This window comes from Electrophorus electricus, chromosome 19, assembly GCF_041902795.1.
Source record: "Electrophorus electricus isolate QZ-2024a chromosome 19, ASM4190279v1, whole genome shotgun sequence".
Lineage (NCBI taxonomy): Eukaryota > Metazoa > Chordata > Actinopteri > Gymnotiformes > Gymnotidae > Electrophorus > Electrophorus electricus.
Window position 1 is genome coordinate 17471993 of NC_137515.1, and position 10124 is coordinate 17482116.

Sequence of the window (10124 nt, forward strand, 5' to 3'; positions counted from 1 at the left end):
CTTGCCCTTATCTATGGTTTGGTTTACTGGCTTCATCATGGCTGCATTCATTTGATATTTTTGGAAATTACTGAGCGGGTTTAGAATCCACATTCATTGCAGATAGTCTTTTTGAGGTCTTAAAACGTCAAAGTTTTCATATTTTATTTCAAGAGGTTTAGTTTCCACATATGTATTAGTAGTCAAAGGTTTGAGTGTTGGAGACTTGCTAGAATTATTACATCATATCTACAAACTTTAAAATGAAAACATTATACACAATATACAAATAACATTTGTAATTATTAAAGTATTGTTTGGGAAACTTGTCTCTGAATCTTGCATTATTAATTAAAAAGTACACAGAATGTCTTCAACTTTTCTTCAGAAGTGACAAAAAATGCAGTGCACTAATGTTCTGCTTTGGTTTGGCGTTTCTGTCCAATCTCTTTCAGGGAAGCTCAGTGGGACTTAGGCCTGCTTAGACAAGGCTCTCAGTTGTAGTTATTGCAGCAGAGTAAACTGCTTTCTATGCCTCCTGATGCCTACAGTAGGACTTAGACATGCAGAGTTCAACAGCTCATTTAGAAGTACACTGTCTGTTGTCACAGAATATGCTTTTAAATGTGAGGACCTGCATTTTTAAACACAGATGCTGATGCTGTAAAACTCGAAAGGATCTACTAGGTTGGTTAAAAGGAATGTATAAGACCTACATATGTGCAGTGCAGTAGAGACTCACAAGTAGTCTAAGCTATGTGTAAAATAATTTAAATACAGAAATCAAACATTATTTGCAAGTCTGTTATGTGTTTGTGTATAGCAGATTTTAGAAAATGCACATACATTTCAGAAATGATTAAATTAAAAGAGCTGTCTAATTGACGTCTTTTCAGGAAATGGAATAAATGATCATTCATTACTCTGCAGCAATGGTACAATTTTGCTCTAAAATCTATATAATATAAATGGTTATCATTGCATTGTCATTTCAGTTTATACATTACCTCTCCCTTCCTATTTTATTTGTTTTAGTATCATTTAACAATTTCAGCATTACAATCATGGACCCCAACTTGAACAGCACACAGATCACATCACTGGTGAGTCTTTATGTATGTGTTATGTTGGACACTTGATTCTTGTTTTATGGTGTGTAAGGTTCTTTTCTGTCTGTGATGTCTTTTTTGTAGCCAAAACATTGTTCCCATCTGTGTCATCTGTCCATAAAACCCTCTGGATTTGTAATTCTGTGAATATACATGAACATGCTAGCATGGCAATATTCTGTAAATATGCAAGATCCTTCCTGCAAGACATAAGACAAAGCTCCTCCAATAAGCAGAGGTGTCACTCAGTATGTCTTCAGAATAAATTGGCCAAGTATGCTGACACACACAAGAAATATGGGAGTGGGAAACTGGTACCTCTGGTACCGCTGAACAAGAAATATGGGCGTGGGAAACTGGTACCTCTGGTACCTCTGATTATGACACAGCACTGAGTAGGTCTATGGACATGTCCTACTTACTCCCTGGCTACATTCTCACATAAATAAATAAATAAATGAATGAATGAATGAATGAATGAATGAATGAATGAATGAATAAATAAATAAATAAATAAAGTTACCCTGCACTTTGGTTTTCAGTCTGATAGGTTATAATTTAGTATAACTAGAATCCTGCAGCTGTGATTAAGGGCGTCTGAGCAGAGCAATCACTAAACCTTGCAGGACTCCGGCCCTGCAAGACAGGATTTGGACACCCCTGGTCTAAACTATAATCTGATTAAAATCCAGCTATCCAAAGGTCATATTTTCTCAAAATAGGTAGCATCTACTCAGTAGATAAGCTTTGTTGAATTCAGCTCTAATTAGTTTTGGGACATCTAATATACCATTGCCAGATTTAAATATGGCCGCAAACATTTATTAAACCGATCGATACATATAAACACAGCTGTCCTTTGCTAAGTGCGCTTTGACTGCTTGCACTTCTGAAAATGAGCTGTGTGCTCTGTGCTCTGCCTTCACCAAATCCTTTTGTTTTTTGCTATGTACTTCACGACTTTTTACATGTTATATTTACGTTTACAGCATCTGGCAGTCATTCGTTTTCACAGCAACTTGCAAACTTGCTTTGCCATCTTCTTGAAAAAAAGATCCTCGCCCAAACAGCACAGCGTCTAAAGATAACATAATGCTAAGCCGCTAAGCCATTTACCCCAGTCAATTAGAGTGTGAGTGTGGTTGATTCTGCTTGTGTGGCCTCCTAGTGGTCATGGGTGGTGACAGCACTAGGAATTGCACTAGCAGTCAGTAAAGCAAAAATATTGCCTGGAGGAGGCCTACATTCGTATACAAATGTTTGAGGTGCATATGGTTGATGTTGCTGAGAATTTTATCTTGTTCAAAGGTTGTATTTTTTCATCATTTGAATATAAGATGATATGTCCACATTACACAAACTGGTATGCTCCATATTTTTACTAGCAGGCATTTTTAAATCATGTGCTTTTATGTACATACATATATTAAATAGTAATTAAATTAGAGTTATGTAAGAAACATTGCTCCTTGCTGCTTACCATTATTAACTGTGTTATTATTCCTTTTATTTTCAGTATCAATATTTAAATAGTACGACAGCCTTTCTGGTAAGTTACCTTTGAGTTAGAAATGGCTGCATGGCCTGAATGTTTCAGTGGATTATGAATGTTTTCAGGAAGAGCATGGCAACCTAAAAATGTTTTGTTCATACAGAGTGCTACATTGCCATTTGTATCTGCGACAAAGTAAGGTTTTCAATAATGTCCTCTTTGAGTTCGGTAGCTAAATGTTAAAATATCTATAGCTTGCCAATGTATGAGCAAAGTAGTTACCTTCATTTTAAATATGGAAATAATAATAATTACAGCATGTAGTAACATATATGCATATATATATATATATATATATATATATATATATATATATATATATATATATATATATATATATATATATATATATAATTATTATTATATATAGCATGCATGTATAGTATAGAGGGACACACATTTTTAACTATAATATTTGCATGCTTTATATTTAGCACTAGGAAGCTATGGGCTTATTCAAAGTTCATTATATTTAAAGTACATTCACTTTACAAAGGTATACATTCATGATGGAAATGTTTCTACTATTTAATTAATTTACAATACAAGTCAATTATAGTACAAGTCTCATGATAAACACTGTACACATGAGATGAACACATGAAAAGGATAAAACTGTTATTATTATTAGTGACATCTCAAACCCAAGGATTTATATAATATCTTTCTCAAACCCAAAGACAAAACTCTTTTACAATCACATTACATTCAGGGTCTATGGTTTCCTCCCAGAGTTCAAACACACACACACACACACACACACACACACACACACACACACACACACACACACACACACACACAGACACAGACACACACATACACATACGCACACACACTGATGAGAAGCAGCAGCCAATTAAGCAGCGTGTGTGTGTTTGTGTGTCTTTGAACTCTGGGAGGAAACCATAGACCCTGAACGCAACCCACACAGATATGGTGAGAGCATGGAACATGGGGGAGGCAAGACCAACCACTCATTGATTCATTGATGGAATGTGATTGAATGATTTGTGTATGTATTTAGTTCATTGAATGTTTGCATGTTTATTTGTATGGTTGTGTTGGTTTGTACTCCTAACCTTTGTGTTTCCTAGCCCTGAGCTTTGCCTAGCCTTAGTTATAGCCTGCTTCCCCTTCGTGTGTGTGTTTATTTTGTTACTCACGTATCCCCGTGTTCTCCGTGTTGGCTCTTTGACCCTGGAGTACGACAACAACTTTGATTTTGGATTTGATCTCGCTCTTCTCCGCATGTGTCTGCCTCCTTACCACTCAATGTTACACATATCTGAAACTCTACTTAACCAGAGCTTACTTTTTATACAGCAATCAATCACACAAAGTAATTATTTACCCTCACACTTGTAAACAATGAAATAAACCAAAAACTACTTCAATGAAAATTTTTTTTTTAATTTTACCCAGCTAGTCACAAGCCATGGAAGGAGACAGGCATGAAAGGAGGACGGACCCATGGTAGCAAAAGACATATCAAGTTTATTAGAGCTTTCGATCTTAAAGTATAATCATGATTAAAGATATGTCCACAAGGACAAAAATCTATGAAACAAAGCAAAATAACACACACAAAACCTCATCTCAGTCTGTGACTTCCCATGAGACATCAGTCCTCTTTTATCTTGGTATTTTACCTGGCCAGCGCTCGCCTATAGAACAAGTTTCCCCTGTTGCCACCCACTGGCCTAGCTCTACCCCAGCAAGTTAGATGGGGCACATTGGAGATGTAACAATATTTAAAGACATCACTTCTTTTGGAGGCATAACTGTTGTTATATCTATTTGGTTTTACTGTCAATCTCTGCTGTGTAGTTTTGTGTTTCTTTGTTGGTTTCCCCTGTTCTGTATTTGACTATTCATCTGTCATTCTTGCTTGATCAGGATCATTGAGCTGGTGGATGAAGTTGGCTTGAAGCTGGTTTTGAATGGACAGAATGAGATTATTTAATCCCCTTTTTTTGGCTTTGGCAGTAAAAAGCTTGGACAGTGCTCATTTTGAACAGACTACATTTAGCATAACTATTTCCAACGTGCAGGTAATATTTGTATTACCAATCTGCACACTTATAAAGACTCAAAAATTGTGTACATAAAAAATGAGTGTTTGTCTGTGAGGTTATTTCAGAACACATTGGTTTCGTGTGCAGTGATGCCTTTGGGAAACATACATTTGCAGTGGCTTAAGATATTAATTACTTTCTGTAAGATTTCACAGAAAAGGGATTTTTCAAACTACAGTGGCTGAATGAAAGTTCATAACCAGAGTTGTGTAACTGCTGTCAGAGATGTCTATCTTACGATTTATGAATTAATGTATTTCTAAGTATGAAACCAGAGGATCGATTGCAGTTAGTTTGCAAGTTGCTTCTTTTTGTTTTTTAGATTGATGGTGGCCCACAGCTCTTCTTTCCTCAGGGCTCTGTCTTGCTCCTCGCCTCCCTCACGAAGAACCTCACCACTCAGGAGCAGCAGATGGCCTCCAGAGTCCAGTTTAACTTCTACCAGAAGAGCACTCTTTTCCAGGTACTCATCTTGGAACTTTTCAAAGCCTTAGCTGTATGCAGTTTATTTGCATGTGACCTGGCTGTATTTCAACAAAAGATATCTGTAGTTACACCGAGTACGTGTTAGGTCAACCTATCTTTAATTTACTTATGTAAAAATAGTGTGCCTTTTTAGTTACCAATATACACGTCTGGCCTGCTCTAGGCCTGGATAGTTTGTATAAGAGTTTACAACATAGGCATTCATTTGTACAAATACAAACATGCTTTTCATTTGTACAAATGAAAGACACATGTATTTCTGTCATGGCTGTGCGTAGGACAAGGCACTCAACCCAGACAAAAGCATGCTGATTAGTGGAGTTTTGTCTGCCAGTGTGGCCAACCTGTCCATCTCCAATCTGACAGACAACATAGTAATAACTTTGAGAAATACGAAGAGTTCCATGTCCTATATGGTGAGTAAAAGCATCCTGGCATGCCCATAAATGATTTTAGTTTTATGATGACAGTAAATTTCAAATCTCTTCTCAATAAATAACTATTCTAATCCTATACATATTTTTTATAATAAAGCTTGTCTACTAACTATTGTCACCGCTCTTCTCTCGACAGGAAACTATACACTATTTTGTGTATTTTGGGATTTTGACTTAAATGGTGAGGCCTATGCATAATCAAACTGTGGGATATTTCTCAGTAGATTTATTGTTTAAATGCACAAATTCAGTTAATGAAAAAAAAGTCTGTGACAATGTTGGCAGGGATTGTTTACATCATATCTCTGCATATAGTTTTCTACACTAACACTACAAGTTAAGCTAAAGCCAGTTTCAAAGCAGAGTTTAAATAAATACTAGCACAATGAATGGTGAAGTTCCTATCATGCTTAATAAAGATGATGTAACTTATATGTGGGCTAGCATTATAAATTCCTTATTATCAGTAACTACTTTGGCCAAATTAAACTATAGAAATAGTTTAGGCTATTTAAATAACAAAATACTTTCATTCTCCAAGACTTTTTTGGGAGATGCTAAAATTTCAATAAGTTATTATCTAATCTTTCCAGTGTTTATTATTATTTGCCTGAATACATTTTTGATTCCTTAAGTGATTGGTTCATTGGCAGGTGGTGCTGGTGGCTGGAGCCCTGAAGGCTGCAAAGTGATGAACCGCACTGCTAATGAGACGGTGTGCAGCTGTAACCACCTCACCAGCTTCAGCGTGCTGATGCTGAGCTCTCCTTCTCCAGGCATGGCTCTAAGGTGTCAACGGTGTTTAACACCTATTTTCATCATTTCATGATTAAGATAGGAATTGTTGGCTGGGGTAGGTGGATAGGTGTCCTTTATTTTAGTTTTATCTCACTTTTTATTTCTTGTATCTGCAGTTTTGTTTGAGTAGAAAAACAGGAAATAACAAAATACTTTTATTCTCCGAAGGCATCCCTCTGATTGTGGTCATCATTGTCATTACCATCAATAAAAACAACTACACAAGGTTAAAAGACTCCACAAATTATTTGTAAGTAGTATTTGTCATCTTTAACAGTTTATATTGATGAGAGCAGTCAAAAATCTGTTTCGTTACATTGCAGTCAAGCTCTACAGGCTCTGATTTAAATTTTTTTTGCAGAGTATAGTTATTGTTTTCTAACTCTCTACTACTCTTTTATATCTACTTCTACTCTTCTATGTCTGTGAAGTGTCCTTTTGTATGAGAATGGTGCTATATAATTGTAATAATAATAATACTCTGAGGTTCTCTGTTAAAAGAGGCCTTGGTCTGATATCTGTGTTTTGTTTTGTTTTGTTTTTTATCAAGTGTAGTCAGGTTTCTCTTTGATGTCTTATGCCTAAATCTTTCATTTTTTCCTATTGTCTCTCTTTTTTAATCATATGCTTTTATGTTCTGACATGACCTTATTGTCTTCTTCTACCCAGCTGCTGGATAAAAAAAGACATTACTTTGTACGCTACAATGATGTTGTATTTCTTTGTTGTCTTCTTGATGACATTTGGAACGTTCATAGTGGTGATCGTCCTGATATGTCGCATTAAAAGGCAAAGCGTCATTTCTGGTCACAGTCGGACTGGCTTGCAGAACGTCTGTAGTGTTATAGCACTTGCCATTCTCTTTTGGCTTTACCTGGGTTCTTGCTTTATTTACCTGGGGGCCCATTAATCAAACCTTCATGTACCTGTTCACCATCTGTAACTCACTGCACGGTAAGCAATCTAAAGGTTGTATGGATTGTATTTTTTAAATTCTACTGTATACTTTTTATAGCACATAATAGCTCATCCCAGCTTCCAGATTCTAACGTGTGCATTAAATAATAATGACTTAATAAATGAACGCACAACTAGTGACCCATGGGGGCAGAGTTCTCTTAGCCATGTGCACCTCTCAGGAGCCCCTGCTAATTAATTTTTTAAACACATATGCATTACCTTTGCAAATAACAGAAGTGTTAATGAGAATACATTCTTATTGAATATGTGCTTACTGAAGTGATATTACAACAAATCCAAACACAATTAAAATAATTAGAAATATATTATCATACCCTAGATTTTTCTTGGAAATTCCCCCATTGTTTCTTTCACCATTTGTAACAAATTATGACAATGTCTGCAGGGTTTGAATTGAAGCAGTTTCTTAAAATTTATAGTGTTTTATAGAATTCCTCTTATAGCAAAACAAGATATTTATCTAATGCTTTTGACTCTTTATTGACTCTGGGATATTATGTCACAGAGACCACGGTGAGAGCTCGCCTACTCTATTTTCTAATTGTTATAGATCCCTAACCCCTACTCAAGTACTTATACCAAGTGTGTATAAAATGTAAGTCTGTGTAATAATGAAGTTTTACATTTCTTTGTCTGAGATCATTTTCAGTTGCCCAGTCCTAGTTCCATTACAGAAGTTTACAATGGATCAGTCTATGCGACAATAATTATTAAGCCACTGGGTGACACAGTTAGCCTGATTATATTAGATCTAATCAGAACTTAAAATTTGGAATTACATACAAACAAATGTAATTATGAGCTACCACTTTTACTCAGCATAGTCACATGTACATTGCCACCTGGTTGGACAGTAATAGCACATCTGAACTGTTCACATATAATTTACATATATTAACAGTACTGAGGAGATAAGATGGGTTTGGTGATTTAAAAGTCCTTTACTGCTTCTGCAGGATTCTTTATCTTTGTGTTCTACTGTGCTGCAAAGGAAAATGTCAGAAGACAATGGATAATATTCCTATTCTCTGGAAAATTCAGAAACATTTCAGGTGTGTCCTACAGTGCTCATGAAAGACATTATGTAAGCAATTCAGTCAGCCAATCATTATTGCAAAAATGCACCCTGAAGGTGATCAGGAGTCTGGAGCCCCCTGCAGGATGTGGGGTCTTGTATTACTCTTAAGGTGCTTATTTTGTAATACTGACTGACCGCCTGTACATTTTTCATATTTTTTTGCAGCTACTTGCCAATAGAAACTAATGATTTGACACCATATGGCTTAGCAGATCTTCTATAATAGTCCATCAGATAAAATAAATAGTCCATCAGAGCTTCATAGCTAAAATGGTTGCCTATAGCAACAACAGCCTGTGATAGAGTTTAGTGGTCTTTTCTGACAAAATAACTGACTTCTAAATGTCTTGACTGTATGTGAGTATGTATGTTAGTATGCTTGCTGGTATGTATGTGATGGAACTCTGTGTCTCTGTGGATCTTTGAACCTTTTTTTTTTTTTTTTTGCTATTTATGATCTATTTACAGAAAGAACTCATGCAGCCTTCAATAGGATCACTGTCTCAGTCGCAGCATCAGTGGCCCAAATGTCTTCTCCCTTCTCAAAGTGTGTTATGGGTAACATCTCAGATCAGAGTCGAATAATTCACTGCTTGTCAGTAAGCATCAGCTTTAACTTTCTGGTCCATTAGCCTGTCATGCTCTCTCTCTCTCTCTCTCTCTCTCTCTCTCTCTCTCTCTCTCTCTCTCTCTCTCTCTCTCTCTCTCTCTGTCTTTGGTCCTCGCGTATCCTTGGCATCATTTACATTTAATGCAGCTCATCATTCTAAACTACACGTTTAGGCTTTTTTTTTGTCTGTAAAATGCTTGAGTCTCATGATCATGATAATTATTTATTATTTCTAAACAGGTGCTAGAGCAGGTACAAACACCAAATCAAATATTAAAGTGTACAATGATTCTAAAGTGAAGAAACTTTTTGTTACAATAAAAAACTAGCCAGATGCTTGTGAATAAAAGTTGGGGCAGGTTTATTCTCAGAAGGGCTATCTAAAATTGTAGTCAAGGCAACAAACACCAGCACCAACACATTACCAAGCCAGGGGAGCATCAACAACACAATGAGAGGACAGACCAAGTCAAAAACCATCAGAACAAACACGTATGCACCAGGCATAGTAGTAATATGTAACAAAGAGTAGAACAACCAGACAGGCTTAAATATGCAGATGTAATTGCAGACAGGAGTCTGTAAGCAGTAATCCGGTGATGAGGGACAGGAGAGTGTATGATGATTGGATGATCGTTCTCTTTGGTTGTGCTCAGGCAGTTGTAGTGTTGTATATGAATACTGAGAGTAGGGATGAAAGACTGCATGACACTTTCACAAAGTAAACACTGTCATAATAAAAACAAATACTAATTGTATAAATCATTAGCTGTTCTCTGACATGGCAGTAGTCAGAAACAACCTCCCAATGAAAGCTAAAGTAAAGGGGGCTGAAATGAACTGTAGAGATAGACGAGTCCAACAGGTGTCTGTAGTCACGTAAATGAAATAATTGTTCCATGGTTTTGTGGTTCTCTTGATTTCTGATACAAATATCAATTTATTATTAAGATGTTTAAAAACTTAACAAAAAGCAATTTGAGGTTGTGCAGTGCTCAATTTGTGGTAGGACGTGC

General features: G+C 36.2%; 1 long non-coding RNA gene across 1 annotated transcript; it reads left to right on the top strand.

Annotated features, from left to right (window-relative positions):
• Nucleotides 1-5533: 5533 nt before the first annotated feature.
• LOC145652391 (uncharacterized) lies at nt 5534-6410 on the top strand. Its single transcript, XR_014118638.1, has 3 exons — nt 5534-5620; nt 5778-5822; nt 6295-6410. It is a non-coding gene; the product is annotated as an uncharacterized LOC145652391 (long non-coding RNA).
• The last annotated feature ends 3714 nt before the right edge of the window (nt 6411-10124 follow it).